This window comes from Zea mays, chromosome 4 (assembly GCF_902167145.1).
Source record: "Zea mays cultivar B73 chromosome 4, Zm-B73-REFERENCE-NAM-5.0, whole genome shotgun sequence".
Lineage (NCBI taxonomy): Eukaryota > Viridiplantae > Streptophyta > Magnoliopsida > Poales > Poaceae > Zea > Zea mays.
Window position 1 is genome coordinate 95,882,940 of NC_050099.1, and position 17,510 is coordinate 95,900,449.

The 17,510-nt window shown below is 44.1% G+C and overlaps 1 pseudogene; it reads right to left on the reverse strand.

Moving 5' to 3' along the window:
• Positions 1-2,752: 2,752 nt before the first annotated feature.
• LOC103655409 (uncharacterized) lies at positions 2,753-3,546 on the reverse strand (annotated as a pseudogene).
• Between the last annotated feature and the right edge of the window lie 13,964 nt (positions 3,547-17,510).

Consider the following 17,510-nt stretch of genomic DNA (forward strand, 5'->3'; position numbering starts at 1 on the left):
TTGCCTGTTCTTAAGGATCACCATGTTGCTTTATCAACCTGACCTAGGAAAGGAAAGTCCGATCATTTTCTTAAGTTTGATGCCTTTGGTTTCCCCATATCTATCGAAGGCATACCAACTTAATCTTATGCTTGTTTTCCCTCCGCATCTAATAGATACTAATCCTTGACCTTGTAATCTCTATGATGGGCATAGAAATATGCTTGTGGCTGACTTAATAGTCTCTCATCATACTCCCTCATCAACCCATTTAGGTTATGGCCATGCCTTGTTCATTTCATCGGGCCATGATCTATTGGCTCTCTACTTGTAATTATTCTTACAGGTGGAGTATCTCTTTGTATATTGTCACCCTTGCTTAATCTATTGGTGTCGCGCAAGATTTCTTATTGGTTACGTCTGGTAATGGTGTTGTGACTAAAACCGATGGTGCCACGACAAAACCGAGAGCCTCCTGTGAATGTACACACATGGTTGTGCTGCTCGGCACGCGCTGGTATCACAGTTAGTAGTCATAATCCATTATGAGACTATATCGATATGTTGTCTCTGCACAAATTGTTCTTACCATGTGAGATTCATTATTGGTGCCAGTTCGATAATGGTGTCATGATTAATGACTTATGGTGCCGCTGCGAAACTAAGAGCCCCTTGTGAATGTACACGCAAGGTTATGCTGCTTGGCGCATGCGGATACCGAGGTCTCTGGTCATGATCCATTGTGGAACTACACTGATGTGTGATCTTCCGTAAACATTTCCTTTGAAACAATCTCTATGTTGTTTCTGAAGTGATCAAGCAACATCTATCATCTCTGTTGGATCAAAAGGGGCATACCACTTTCATGTATAGTCTCTTTTCCTTGACTTTGATGGTGACTTCACACATACACGTTCCCTTTGCATCCTTTCTTGTAAAGGTGAAGCCTTGAAGCTTTTTAATGTTGGAAGATAGCTAATTAGCTCTCAAAATCGAGATTGATTTTCCATGCTACTGAGATGCAGGAGTTTGTTCATTCGCTCTCTTATTTAATTTATGTATTCCCTAACCAAGTCGGTTTATCTCGCATGAAGAAACAGATGAACAATCTGACCGAATGGATTTCTACTCAAGTGCATGATCTCCTGTTAACAAAAGTGAACTCTCGACCATTGAATTGTCGATGGGTACTAAGAGGACTTACCCAATGTCAAAAGTAGTTCAACAAGTTGGTTTTACTAACTTATAACTGCATTGTAAACAAAGGATTGAGTTTAGAGATCGTTTTATCGAGTTGTATAAACTCACTTTAGTTCAACCCATCCTAAGAAAGTTCTTACAAAGATTAAGTTAAAATCGACTGATAACCACCTAGTCATCGCTCTAGTCGTGCCTCGATCGCCTCACGTGTGCTTTTCCAGCATGTGTGATCAAGTCCAGCCATGCCTAGTGCTCGATAAAATGAATTGGTTGCAAAGGCAGCATCTATAGATCCCTCCGCTGGTGATTTTTTCGAATCTATATCACCTTTTATGGACTTGAATTCTTTGGCTAACACGAGTTAACTGTGATGTTATTCGACATTCACACCCGTCTCGTGTGCTACGAGCTTACCATGACCACTTGTTGGTAAACCTCTTTCTGTGTGTTTTACCCAAGAGGTTGCATCTGGTTCTGTTTGGGTAAAGTTGCATATCCACCGCTCGCTCAACAGACTCAGATAGTACAGTGTCATCAGAAAAAGCAAACTACACACATGGAACCTTATGTGTTCCTTTGGCAGATATCGTCTCTATTGGTGGACATCTTTAAATTGGCTTAAGGCGATATATGATATGTCCACTAGAGAAACATCCTGAGACACTCGCCTTTATTTGGAAATGTCTCACGATTATCGCTGATATAGAAATGGGTACATGCTTCTCTACTCTTAGAAGTCTTTTGTTCCGAATCTTGGGACGAGATTCTTTTAAGGGGGGAGGGCTGTAACACCCCTGGTGTTTATATTCCGCTCGACAACGAGTATGGATTTAAGCACGTAATAGCAGTGGATAAAACAGATGCTAAATTTTAATCATCTTCGTCTATCGCGATTTTAATATCACATCTGTTTCGTCTGTTGTGAGTTCGACATCGTTTTTATCTATCCGGACTCTTCCTAAATTTTCGCGATGTTCGGAACATAGTTGTTCTGAAAATCGGTGCGTCCGATGATTATTTAAAATTCATCGCTCGCGCGAATACGAATTCGGAAGCTCGACCTACTCTTACGACTTTATCCCGGGCAAATTAATTTGAACTCGACGACAAAAGTGTAAATGCAAAATTAAATCGTACCACACCCGGAATCCAAGAAAACCCAGGCGTAGAATTATAATTGAGTCGTTTCCTAGTCGAATCCAATATCGTTTAGCTTGATCCGGTAACATCAGGCTAAAACTTGAACCTTGGTAATTTAATCTATTCCTTACCAGATAATTTTTTGTCCGACTTCTACGTAAACTAAAGCTGACTACAATATCGAAGTTGAAATCAGTTCGATTCGGGTTATCGTTTCTCGCCGGATTCAAAACTTTAGATATAAATAAGTGATTAAAATTCATATGATTCCAAAGTATTCACTAAATCAAATCATGTCCTATTTATCGTTATCGATCTCAGGTAATTTTATCCATTTTATATCGCTAAATATCGTGATCCAAAATATCTTCGATTTTTGTTAAAAAAAGAGAGAAATAAAAAAAAACCTGAAGATATTCATCTCATATCCTTATCATACGCGCTCTTCTCCTGATTTTTTTTCAGCCGCCGCCTCCCCTATAGATTTTTTTCCACGGCGTCTCCCTCTCCTTATCTTCTCTTCCGCGCGCGCCTCCTCTGCTGTTTTCCAGCCGCGTGCAGCCCCTTCTCCAGCCGACGTTTCTCCCTTCCAATGGCGTTCGACCCTGCTCGCCCCCGCCCTCAGCCGCGCCTTGGACTTCCTCCGCGGTTCCCAGCTCGGTCTTCTTCCTGGCATCCGACTAGAACTCCGTATTTTCTCCCTCAGCTCCCATGGCACCCAGCAGAGCTCTCTCTTCCCATCCCATGGCCGCCGCTCTGACTTCTCTGGCGCGCCCTGGCGTCTGCGTCCAGCTGAGCTCCTCTAGCTCGCGACCCTCTCCCTCTCCCTATGTCCTCGCACGCGCCGGCTCTGGCTCAGCCACTCCTCTTCCTCCTCCCGTTCCCTACTCACCCATGGAAGATGCGACAGCTCCTCTGCTCAGTGCTGGAATTTCTGTGGGCTCTCTTTCCATAGCCGAGCTCCCTCATTGTCGCCTCTCCGTGCTGGCCGACCAGCCCACCATGGTGGCACACGCCCCTGCTCCTTGTTTCCGGCTCGCTGCTCTGGTTTTCATCTCTTCACGTCGGTATTGCTGTTCAAGCGCTCACCCAGGTCGCCGCCGTCGAGTCCCTGTGCGCGCAGCCATGTCCCTCTGTTCGCCGTAGCCAGTTGCCTGCTCGTGTCGTGGTCTCCCAGCTCGTCAGCACTTGTTCAGCCGTCTCGGCTCGCTCGGCCTTAATCCCCATCGTGTCGTCGACCTCGCCGGTTGTCATCATTCGTCGTCATTCGTCGTCGCGTCGTGTCTGCTCGTCCTCGCCAAGATCTGGCCCTGCGAGCACCACGCGCCATGGCTGCACGTCGTCGTGATGTTACCGTCTCGCCAAGTCTCCAAGCTGGCCATCAAGTTCTGCTTTTGCTTCCGTGCCACACACATTCATCTTTGCTAGCTGGTCGTGCACCTCACTTTGACGTTCCGTGTTTGCCAGTTGCCATTGCTCATCCGCATCAAGACATCACTCGCCATGGTTCAGCTCGCTAGTTCGTCATTGTTCCATCGTCTCGTCTTAATGCCAATCCCTACGTGATGCCTCCGAATTGTGATCGCGTCAACAAAGAGAATCCCAAGAAGATGTGGTCCTGAAGTCGAAGCCAACAGCCCTTTATTCTTCGTCATCAACCCACACCGCGTCACAACATGCCCGTCGATCCCGACGATCTATCTGCCAGTTGCGTGCCACTTGTGTTGAGCTCCAAAGCCCCTGTCGAGCTCTTCCCTAGAAGCCGCCTTCGAGCATAACCCCTGCCAAGTGTTCGATGGGAAGTCTGAACCAATACTCAGCGTCGATCTTTGTTTATCAAATCATTCTGGTCATGGTAAGTCGATGAGTTATTTAGAATAGTTCGATCGTTGAATAAATTAATATGCTAGTGTGATGCTCACTAGGTGCTCGATAAATTGTGTGAGTCATAGAACTCTCGTTGTGACGAAACCTCCCAAGTCATTAGGCCCACCTACAGTTGTCCTTGTCTAACAGACTTCAGACAACCCTGTAGATGCACCTGACCACTTGACAAGTTCGGTATCTGTATTCCTTACCTTTCCCAAGAGCGTTTCACCCGTCTCGCTGATATTACAACACATGAGAGGAACGAAAATGCGGAAGCAGTTACAACAACTTATTTTATATTAAAGTATAGAAAGAGTATTATTATTACAGACTAGTAAAATGTAAGAGTGCTGGAGTAATATTATTACAACCCTAGGAGGCAAAAACCCCTCCCGAATAAAAGTAAAAAGTTTTTAGAGGAGGACACTTCCTCCCGAGGCTTCAATCCTGGTTTTCTTCCTTAGGCACCACCTTGGAACAAAAGCAACAAAAATTTGCTGCTTCCTCACCTATAACAACATGGGTTCGAAAACCCAGAGTACGAAGTGTATTTTCGCAAGTCTTACCCGTCAAAATAAAAGATTCTCAAGGATATGCTGGCTTAAGGGAGTCAAGGTAAGGCTTAATCAAGACTCTATTTGCAAAAATGCTTACTAATAGTGGATCCTTAAAAATCCAGTTTTATTAGCAAGTTAAGTTATTACCTGAATTCTAGAGTTCTTTCTACCCTAGTTCAAGCACTTAGCCTATACTAGCCATTTTCTTATCAACCCATCTTGTTCACTGGAATGCTACGTGTAGGGCAGTGACCAAGTCTTCATGTCCGAGAAGTAACGGCGATCCGAATCGATTAATACCCAGCCGGGGATCTCCAATCACACGACACATGTAGCACTTAACCCTTGCATATGTCAACTCGCCACCGGGGTTCTTAAGACCAGATCAGGTTCACGCCAACCGAGAGCACAGATACACCACCGTCCAGCCTCTTGCCATGGAGGGTACACGCTACTCTCGCCATCTCTCCACTCCCATTGCATGTTATCTTATTCTAGTATTAGTCTGCCCGAGGCAAAGCTTACCCATGATGAGGCATGTGACCAGTTAAAAGGTCCTCGATCATCAAGCCTACATCGAGACGGTCCTTAATCGACTCAGACGGAGACACTACACTGAGACTCTCTTCTCGTGCAAGTCACCCGCCCGGTCTCAGCTTTATCATTTAACCCAAAGTTTGGTACCTAATAGAGGTACATCTTATCCGAAGTTGAACCCATCACGGCCATGATGGATCCACCATCAAGTTTTATTTTGAAAACATCCCATCCCACTTGAAGCATCATCTTTTGTCAAAACAAAACATTTTATTTTCTAGAGCAGGACTAAGCATAATAAAAACCTTTTTATAAAATAGGAGACCAAGGAAAGGTAATCAAATTCTCAAGGAATGAAATGCATCAATTTGTTTAGCACACAACTCCTATTACCTAATGCATCAAGCAAGTGAGAAAGATTTAAAAAATAGCAAGGAGGTGGCAAATACACCGGGGCTTGCCTTGTGTTAGAGGAGAGTCGGGTTCTGCTCCACAAATGTCAAAGTAAAAGCAGTTCTCGGCCGGTGGGTCTTCAGGTGGTGGTGGTGTAGCTCTTGCTTCTTCAACTTCTACTTCTTCTTCGGTTTCTATATACCACATATATAACCATGAATGCTCATGTAATGCTTATGAAAATGCAAAGATAATAAAAGTATATTATCTTAGGTCTTGAATACAATTTTTCTTCACGGGACTCCAGGAAACTAAGGTTTTTGGAGTTAGAACTGAAGTTCCTAGGGCAGACTTCACTAGAAGATTAGGGTTTTGGGGGTTTAGGCACCAAACATTGTCCAAATCATACCAAACTTTACCCAAGGCTTCTAAATAATATTTAAAGCTTATCTAAAAAAATTAGTGATTTTTGGAGTTATTAATCAATTTCTAAAATTCTAGGAGTATAGGTTTTGGCTATTTTAAATACTCCATAATTCCTTATTTAGACTAAAAATCATAAAACTATTTTATTAAATAATATAGAGATTTAGGAGCCTAGCAAAATTGGTCTTGCATTTTTAGAATTTTTCTACAATTTCCTAGAAATTCTCTAATCCTGGTAGAAAAAGAAAAAGGAAAAACATGAATAGTACTCGGCCGAAACTGGCCCAAGTCAGCCCGAGAACAGGTAAACGCGCCCGCGTGTGCGCGCCCGCGCGACGGTTTTGCACCGAAGCCCTCAGGGGTTTGAATAACTCAGAAAGAATCCTGCGCACAATTTGACTGGGTCACTGACGTTTGCAAATAAGCCCTCGCACTTCTATTTCTTCACCGCCTGTAGTCCTCGACGGCGAAAGGCGATGAACTGAGCTCCGGCGAACCTGTACCGGCCAAGATAAGCAATGGTCGGTGCCCTAACTTGGCTGTCACCTAATTCCACACCTAATAATTGTTTCCCCTCGCTCAATTGCACAATCCGAACCCGAAATCGCCCTGTCCACGGAGACAGTGCGAACTACGGATGAACAGAAGTGTTTCCGGCGATCTAGCGCGGTCTAGCTTAATTGAATGGGTCGAGGAGCATCAGTGGCATGTAAGAGTGCTGAAACAAGAGAGCAGAGGGCAAGATTGGACCTGAAGTGCACTGACCACGGTGAGAGCTTGTTCACGGTGGCGGAAAACTGATTTGGGGGAACTCCCAATTTGGGGCTCTCTGGTGAGCAATTGGAGGAACGAGCGGGTGGATTGGATGCTTGAATACCTAACGGAGCCGAGGGTGTGCTCAATTTATAGGACCCTTGAGCGGTGGCCAGTGAATTTGAGTTCGCGCGGTGGCAGTTGGAGAGAAGGGGATGCACTGGCGCAAGCGATTAGTGGCTTTCACCGTGGCAAGCTCACCGGCGATCACCGGATGGGCTAAAATGAGTCACGACGGTGTGGTTAAAGCATCGAGGCACGTGGCGAAAGGTTGTGGGGTGGCTAACTCCGCGAGGATGGTTCCGAAGCAACTCTGAGCTAAGCGGACACGGCGGCCGGTGTGAACAGTGGTTCAAGTTCATCTACGGGGTGATATTTCTTACCCCCCCTCTGCGTTATCGAACTGCGCCAAGCACGAATCACCGTGGCAGGCTCAAATCCGGGCGCACGGTCGCCGACGGTGAGTTCTCTGAGCTAGCGTTCTGATCAGGACATTGTACCATCACGCAGCTCATTCAGTAGGTCTGACAGAGCCTGTTTGGGGGCAATTTGCTCCAAATTTTATGTGGTGACCAGATCAATACTCTGTATCAAAGTTGTAGCTTAACAAACCAGCTCTAAGTTTGTCACAGAGGTTTTGGTTAAATGTCCATCAAATCGAGCTCCACAAGGCCCCAAAGTTGATCTAATGTACTGCCTTCTCTAAATATCAGGGAGCCTTAGTCTGGCAGCCAGACTTCAGGGCTGATTATCTCCAATTTTTGTATGTCAACATTGCTTAATCTCTTAAGCAAAGTTGTACACCTATAGTAGCTTTAGACTTTTGATGTGTTGACCCTAGGCAAACTCTTTGTATTTTTAAAACTACAGAGCTCCAATGTTAGCCTTGTTCACTGATTTTCAGACTTAGTCATATGAGAGGAATTGAGTGGCTTTTTGCAAATAAGCCCAATTCACATCTTTTGACTTGGAAATCCTCAAATGTGTGAACCTTATGTTTTAGGTACCCTAATTCCATGGTTTTTCACTTGCGTCCAAAAGTGTGAAAAATTTACATATAACCCCCTAGGGTTTCAATTCAGGGTTTTTCTAGGGTTCTTTTTAGGGTTTCTAGCACACCTAGGGTATTGGTGCTATCAAAGTCCATTAAAAGTGATATCTTATGACCATTTCTAATAAGTTTTGAGACTTTAACACATTTAGGCTTTATTGACACCCTAAGCCAAATTTAGGGTTAAGTACCCTACCTTAGGGTTCCACACATGACAAGTCACATCAATACAAATTGTTTGAAATTTTTGCCTAGTGAATGCACTCTAAGTGTAACAAGAACATGATATGCTAATGCTCATGATGTTATGCTCAAGTTTTTGTGACAGTAACACCAGGGGTGTTACATCCTTCCCCCCATAAAAGAATCTCGACCCGAGATTTAAAAGTCCTAGGGTAGTAATGGAAAAGGAAGCATTTCATATTTTTATTTCTTTATTTCTTGTACAAAGTATGGGTGGTATAGGGTCTACTCTTTTATTACAACAATTTGTACATATCTCATAATTTACATGAAGCTAAAAAGCCTGGGATATTCTTTTCTAGAAAGTCTTGGGTTTCCTAAGTATCTTCATCCTCGGTGTGTTGGTTCCATTGTATCTTATAGAATTTGAGAGTTTTCCTTCGGGTAACCCTGTCCTTTTGATCCAGCACTCGAATAGGATGTTCTGAATATGTCAAGTCTGGTTCTAAGGAAACATCCGTCACTTCAACGGTTCGATCCGGAACCCGAAGACACTTCTTCAATTGGGATACATGGAACACATTATGCACTACAGACAATGTTTCGGGTAGTAGGAGTCGATATGCCACTGGTCCACATCTTTCAAGGATAGGAAAAGGACCAATGTACTAGGGTGCAAGCTTCCCTTTTACCCCGAAATGAGATACACCCTTTATTGGTGAGACTTTCAGGTAGACATAATCTTCAACTTGAAAGTACAAGGGTTGGCGTCGTTTGTCTGCATAACTCTTTTGGCGAGCTTGGGCTCCTTTCAAATTACGTATTATTCGTTGAACCTTCTCTTCCGTTTCTTTTACCATATCAGGCCTGAAAAACCATCTTTCTCCTGGTTCAGACCAGTTTAATGGAGTACGACACTGTCGCCGATACAAAGCTTCAAAGGGTGCCATCTTGATGCTCTCTTGATAGCTATTGTTGTATGAGAACTCCGCCAATGGTAAACAGTCATCCCATTTCTGCAGAAACTCTAAAACACATGCTCGCAGCATGTCTTCAAGTATCTGATTCACTCTCTTAGTCTGCCCACTAGTTTGAGGATGATAGGTTGAAATGTGGAGCAACTTAGTACCCAAGAATTTATGAAGTTATTCCCAGAATTTGGATACAGATTGAGGTCCACGATCCGACACTATTGTCTTCAGAACACCGTGCAACTAAGAATATGAGCAATATATAGTTCCGCATATGTGATTACTGGATACTTTCCTTTAACTGGGAGGAAGTGGGCAATCTTGGTAAGTCGATCAATGATAACCCAGATGGAATCAAACCCCTTTGCTATCCTGGGTAATCCCACAATGAAGTCCATGCTAATGTCCTCCCATTTCCAAGTTGGGATAGGTAACGATTGCAATGGACCAGCAGTTTTCATATGTATGGCTTTGACACGTCTACAAGTGCCGCATCTCGCCACATAGCGTGCAATTTCAATCTTCATTTTCGTCCACCAATAATGTTGCTTTAGATCATGATACATCTTAGTGCTTCCGGGATGGATGGAATAGCGACTAAGATGAGCTTCATCCAAAATTTGCTGGCGGACCTCATCATTTTTGGGCACAACTATGCGATTGTTAAACCATACAATACCTTGATCATCCTTTCTGAAACAGTTAGCTTTACCGGCCTTTATTTACTCATGAACATGTTTAATACCCTCATCACTTCTTTATGCAACAGTTATCCTTTGCAGAAGAACTGACTCAAGCTTCAAGTGATTTAAGGTTCCATGTTGAATCATTCCCAGGTTCAACTTCTCCATTTCTTAGCATAATGTAATGTCAGAAGTCTTCATCGTAAGACAATGACAGGAAGTCTTGCGACTTAGTGCATCTGCCACTACATTGGCCTTGCCTGGGTGATAGTGAATTTCTAATTCATAGTCCTTAATCAGCTCAAGCCATCTCCTCTGCCTCATGTTTAGTTCTGACTGGGTAAAAATGTACTTTAAGCTTTTATGATCTGTATATATATGACAGATATTCCCCAGCAGATAATGACACCATATTTTTAGGGCATGAACCACATCAGCTAATTCTAGGTCATGAGTTGGATAATGTTCCTCATGCCTGCGCAACTATCTTGAGGCATACGCTATAACTCGGCCTTGTTGCATCAAGACACAACCTAAACCACTGCTTGATGCGTCACAATACACATCAAAAGGCTTCTCAATGTCCGGTTGAGCTAATACTGGAGCAATGGTCAATAATACCTTCAGTTGCTCGATGGCTTCATTGCATCTTGAGGACCAGTTAAATTTCGTATCGTTCTTCAATAAACTTGTGATTGGCTTCACAAGCTTGGAAAAATCTAGAATAAATCGGTGGTAATAACCAGCCAGTCCAAGGAAACTTCGGACTTGATGTACAGTCGTTGGTGGTTTCCACTCTAAAATGTCCTTGACCTTGCTAGGATCAACCGCAATCCCCTTGGCAGACAATACGTGTCCCAGAAATTGTATTTCCTCCAGCCAAAATGCGCACTTGCTGAATTTAGCATAAAGTTGATGTTCCCTTAAGCGTGTTAACACGATCCGCAGATGCCGAGCATGCTCCTCTTCATTCTTGGAATAAATCAAGATATCATCAATGAAGACCACTACAAATTTGTCCAACTCGGGCATGAATATCGAGTTCATTAGATATGTGAAGTGGGCAGGAACATTTGTTAATCCGAAAGACATAACCAGATATTCGAATAATCCATACCGCATAGTAAATGCGGTCTTGGGTATATCTTCGGGTCGAATACAGATCTTATGATAGCCCGACCTGAGGTCAATCTTGGAAAATACCCAAGCTCCGGTAAGCTGATGGAATAAGACGTCAATCTGGGGAAGAGGGTACTTGTTCTTGATTGTGACCTCATTAAGGGGTCTATAATCCACGCACATCCGAAGCGTTTGATCCTTCTTCTTGACAAAGATGGCTGGACAAACCCAAGGTGACGAGCTAGGTCAGATGAATCCCTTTTCTAGCAGATCTTGTAATTGAGTCTTGAGCTCTACCAATTCATTTGGAGGCATTCGGTACGACCTTCTAGAAACAGGAGTCGTACCAGGCTTCAATTCAATCACAAATTCTACATCTCTTTCTGGAGGCAATCCAGGCAGATCTTCTGGAAAGACATCCGGGAATTCACATACTACCGGAATACCTTGGATTTCCGGTAGGATGGCTTCATAGACTTTGCCAAATGGTTTAGCTGGAATAGCTACATGGATGGACAAGAAAACCTCTTCCTGGCCATAGCTCAACCTGATGGTTCTCATATCAGTGTTGAGGATAGCTTTGTGCTGGGCTAACTAATTCATGCCCAGAATTACATCTATGTCTTGGCCTTTTAGAACAATCATGTTGGTGGGAAAGTCCCGTTCAGCCAATGTTACGGGCACATGGAAAGCCACTTCTTTAGTAAATATTTGTCCCCCAGGCGAATGAATAATAAACCCTTCCCTTGATTTAATGCACGGAATACAATATTTCTCCACAAATTTCTTACTTATGAATGTGTGCGAAGCACCAGAATCAAAGAGAATGACTGAAGGGTAATTGGCCACAAGAAACATACCCATCATAACCGGCTCTCCCTCCGGTGTAGTGGCCACTTGTGTATAGTAGATTCGCCCAGTCTTCTTCATATTCTTGCCCGCTGCATTATTTGTCGTGTTTCCCCTACCTTGGCTTGAACTTCCCGGGTTCTGCTGATTATTGGACTTGTTCTGCTTCAGATATGGGCAGTCTTTGATGAAATGTCCAGACTTCCCACAATTGAAGCAGTCGGTTGAAGATCTCGGGAGGGCGGGGAAACGAGAACCAGGGGCACTCGGCAGAGTTGTTGAAGTGGGGGCAGTGGCAGGGCAGATGAATATAGGCTGTTTGAAGGGGTAGGATGGTGGATGAGGCAAAGAACGGTTTTGATTGAAAGGTCGGATTACCAACCTTTGTCGCTTTTCAGGCCCCTGGTTGGACCTATCACCTCCAATTCCCTTTGATTTGCCTGGGTCTGCATACTTAGCTTCAACTGCTAGCACTGTACTGACAGCCCTGCTGTAGGAGAGATCAAGACAGGTGGCCATCTTTTGTTGTAGCCGGTCATTGAGGCCTCTCATAAAACGATTCCTCTTTTTCAGGTCAGTATTGACCTGGTCAATTGCGTACTGGGACAAATGATTGAATTTGTTGAGATACTGCATAACAGTATCTCCTCCTTGCTTGAGTTTCATGAATTCTTCTTGCTTCATATGGAGCACTCCTTCTAGGATGTAGTGCTCACGAAACGCCAATTTAAATTCCTCCCATGTAACTTGATGTCCGGCAGGCTGAATGGCCACATAATTTCCCCACTAGGGCTGCCAGGGCCTCTTAGTTGTTGAGCTGCAAACAATGGCTTCTCGGTCTCCGTGCATCGGATGAGTCCAAACTTCTGCTCAATGACCCGTACCCATTCGTCAGCTTCGAGGGGATCTTCGGCTTTGATGAATAGTGGGGGATGGGTTTCCGAAAAATCCAAGTACGAAGTTTCGTGGGGTCCCTACGGATAAGCCCTCCCGCCTTGTTGCTGAAGTTGATGTCCCACCATTTCACGTAGGAAGCGGGTGTTGTCAGCGGTCACGGTGACCAAGGCAGCGATAGCCTCGGCCAACGTGGGCGGTACCGGCGGTGGATTGGGTGTATCTTCTTGACCACGGGATGTTCCCGTGCCGTCATGTGCACGAGTTCGAGATGGCATCTGAAGCAAAGATATTTTTGGAAAAAATATAACATGCTGATACATACCTTCATTTTACATTACTTAAGATGTAATGTTACAGACTCAGTGTACAAGATGACTTCATTTCCCTATTTTACATTAGTACTATATCTAACTATACTACTTCTAGTATTTATCATCCTTAGTGGCTTCGCTGTCAGTTGTAGGGGACCGTTCGTCAGCAAGGTTCATTGAAGGAGGGGGTTTGAAAAGATCCAATTCCCCACCAAGTGCTTCACCTGCTGTTCCAGAAGGTCCGGCTCCCATTCCGACAGGGTCGGCAGGTACGTCAGGGTGCAGTCGCGAATACAATTCATGAACTTCCTCGTGTAATGTATTGTAGTACACCTGCAAGTTGTCAACAGCTGTGCTAAGCTCCTCCACACGGGCTCAAGCTTTGGCTTCCCGGTCCCAAGCAATGGAACGTGAGTTGACAGCCCAATCGAGTGCCAAATCCTGTTCGGCAAGCTTGTCTTGCAGATGTCGGATGTTAGTTCTTAACTCATTTATACCCTGACCATCCTCAACCCACACACTATTTCTGTGATGTAGCTCCGTTCGAAGCTGCTCCACCTGGGCTTCTAGATCTCTAATGGGGCCATTGCTGCCGCTGCTGCCTCCTCATGCCTTGGAGCCAGCTGATGCCGAGGCATGCCAATCAGTCCAGTGGACTTACACACGGTTTTCCTCGTGCGTGGCGGCATATCTCCATAAGGGGGGAAACTTTATTAGTATAGTTTTTAACATGATGCATGCATAATTACAGAATCAACCTTAGTTGATTCACAACCTTCTATACATTGCACTCTACTGTCTGGTCTTAAAATAAGTACTTCAGAAGGTAGTTAGATAAGAAGGAAAGAAATTTTCTTAGATAAGTCCTTGAAAATTCTTTTTGAAAATGCCTCATAATATCTGCAGAGATGGGCTTCGCTCCGATACCAGCTGTGATAGAACCTTCCAAGTCATTAGGCCCACCTACATTTGTCCTTGTCTAACAGACTTCAGACAACCCTGTAGATGCACCTGTCCACTTGATAAGTTCGATATCTATATTCCTTACCTTTCCCAAGAGCGTTTCACCTGTCTCGCTGATATTACAACACATCGGAGTAACGAACATGCGGAAGCAGTTACAACAACTTATTTTATATTAAAGTATAGGAAGAGTATTATTATTACAGACCAATAAAATATAAGAGTGCTGGAGTAATATTATTACAACCTTGGGAGGCAAAAACCCCTCCCGAATTATAGTAAAATGTTTTTAGAGGAGGACACTTCCTCCCGAGGCTTCAATCCTCGTTTTCTTCCTTAGGCTCCACCTTGGAACAAAAGCAACAAAAATTTGCTGCTTCCTCACCAACAACAACATGAGTTCGAAAACCTTGAGTACGAAGTGTACTTTTGCATGTCTTACCCGTCAAAATAAAAGACTTTCAAGGATATGCTGGCTTAAGGGAGTCAAGGTAAGGCTTAATCAAGACTCTGTTTGCAAAAATGCTTACTAATAGTGGATCCTTAAAAATCCAGTTTTATTAGCAAGTTAAGTTATTACCTGAATTCTAGAGTTCTTTCTACCCTAGTTCAAGCACTTGGCCTATACTAGCCATTTTCTTATCAATCCTTCTTGTTCACTGGAATGCTACGTGTAGGGCAGTGACCAAGTCATCATGTTCGAGACGTAACGGCGATCCGAATCGATTAATACCTAGCTGGGGATCTCCAATCACACGACATATGTAGCACTTAACCCTTGCATATGTCAACTCGCCACCGGGGTTCTTAAGACGAGATCAAGTTCACGCCAACCGAGAGCACAGATACACCACCATCCAGCCTCTTGCCACAGAGGGTACACGCTACTCTTGCCATCTCTCCACTCCCATTGCGTGTTATCTTATTCTGGTATTAGTCTTCCCGAGGCACAGCTTACCCATGATGAGGCATGTGACTAGTTAAAAGGTCCTCGATCATCAAGCCTACATCGAGACGGTCCTTAATCGACTCAGATGGAGACACTACACCGGGACTCTCTTCTCGTGCAAGTCACCCGCCCGGTCTCAGCTTTATCATTTTAACCCAAAGTTTGGTACCTAACAGAGGTACATCTTATCCGATGTTGAACCCATCACGGCCATGATGGATCCACCGTCAAGTTTTATTTTAAAAACATCCCATCCCACTTGAAGCATCATCTTTTGTCAAAACAAAACATTTTATTTTTCTAGAGCAGGACTAAGCATAAGAAAAACCTTTTTATAAAACAGGAGATCAAGGAAAGGTAATCAAATTCTCAAGGAAGGAAATGCATCAATTTGTTTAGCACACAACTCATATTACCTAATGCATCAAGCAAGTGAGAAAGATTTAAAAATAGCAAGGAGGTGGCAAATGCACCGGGGCTTGCCTTGTGTTATAGGAGAGTCGGGTTCTACTCCACAAATGTCAAAGTAAAAGCAGTTCCCGGCCGGTGGGTCTTGAAGTGGTGGTGGTGTAGCTCTTGCTTCTTCAACTTCTACTTCTTCTTCAGTTTCTATATACGACATATATAACCATGAATGCTCATGTAATGCTTATGAAAATGCAAAGATAATAAAAGTATATTATCTTAGGTCTTGAATACAATTTTTCTTCACGAGACTCCAGGAAACTAAGGTTTTTGGAGTCAGAACTGAAGTTCCTAGGGCACGCTTCACTAGAAGATTAGGGTTTTGGGGGTTTAGGCACCAAACATTGTCCAAATCATACCAAACTTTACCCAAGGCTTCTAAATAATATTTAAAGCTTATCTAAAAAGTTTAGTGATTTTTGGAGTTATTAATCAATTTCGAAAATTCTAGGAGTATAGGTTTTGGCTATTTTAAATACTCCATAATTCCTTATTTGGACTAAAAATCATAAAACTATTTTTATTAAATAGTATAGAATTTTAGGAGACTAGCAAAATTGGTCTTGCATTTTAGCATTTTTCTACAATTTCTTAGAAATTCTCTAATCCTGGCAGGAAAAGAAAAAGGAAAAACATGAATAGTACTGGGCCGAAACTGGCCCAAGTCAGCCCGAGAATAGGTAAACGCGCCGTCGTGTGCGCGCCCGCGCGGCGGTTTTGCACTGAAGCCCTCAGGGGTTTGAATAACTCGGAAAGAATCCTGCGCACAATTTGACTGGGTCACTGACGTTTGCAAATAAGCCCTCGCACTTCTATTTCTTCACAGCCCGCAGTCCTCGATGGTGAACGACGATAAACCGAGCTGCGGCGAACCTGTACCGGCCAAGATAAGCAATGGCCAGTGCCATAACTTGACTGTCACCTAATTCCACACCTAATAATCGTTTCCCCTCGCTCAATTGCACAATCCGAACCCGAAATCGCCCTGTCCATGGAGACAGTGCGAACTACGGATGAACAGAAGTGTTCCCGGCAATCTAGCACGGTCTAGCTTAATTGAATGGGTCGAGGAGCATCAGTGGCATGTAAGAGTGTTGAAACAAGAGAGCAGAGGGCAAGATCAGACCTGAAGTGCACTGACCACAGTGAGAGCTTGTTCACGGTGGCGGAAAACTGATTTGGGGGAACTCCCTAATTGGGGCTCTCTGGTGACCAATTAGAGGCACGAGCGGGTGGATTGGATGCTTAAATACCTAACGGAGCCTAGGGTGTGCTCAATTTATTGGACCCTTGAGTGGTGGCCAGTGAGTTTGAGTTCGCGCGGTGGCGGTCGGAGAGAAGGGGATGCACTGGCGCAAGCGATTAGTGGCTTTCACCGTGGCGAGCTCACCGGCGATCACCGGATGGGCTAAGATGAGTCACGGTGGTGTGGTTAAAGCATCGAGGAACGTGGCGCAAAGTTGTGGGGGTGGCTAACTCCGGCGAGGATGGTTCCAAAGCGGCCGTGAGCTAAGCGGACACGGCGGCCGGAGTGAACAGTGGTTCAAGTTCATCTTCGGGGTGATATTTCTTACCCCCCTCTACGTTATCCAACTGCGCCAAGCACAAATCACCACGGCGGGCGTGAATCCGGGCGCATGATCACCGGCGGTGAGTTCTCTGAGCTGGCGTTCTGATCAGAACACTGTACCATCGCGCAGCTCATTCAGTAGGTCTGACAGAGCCTGTTTGGGGGCAATTTGCTCCAAATTTTATGTGGTGAACAAATCGATACTCTATATCAAAGTTGTAGCTTAACAAACTAGCTCTAACTTTGTCACAGAGGTTTTGGTTAAATGTCCATCAAATCCAGCTCCACAAGGTCCCAAAGTTGATCCAATCTACTGCCTTCTCTGAATATGAGGGAGCCTTAGTCTGACAGCCAGACTTCAGGGCTGCTTATCTCCAATTTTTGTATGTCAACATTGCTTAATCTCTTAAGCAAAGTTGTAAACCTATAGTAGCTTTAGACTTTTGATGTGTTGACCCTAGGCAAACTCTTTGTATTTTAAAAGTACAGAGCTCCAAAGTTAGCCTTGTTCACTAATTTTCAGACTTAGTCATATGAGAGGAATTGAGTGGCTTTTTGCAAATAAGCCCAATTCACATCTTTTGA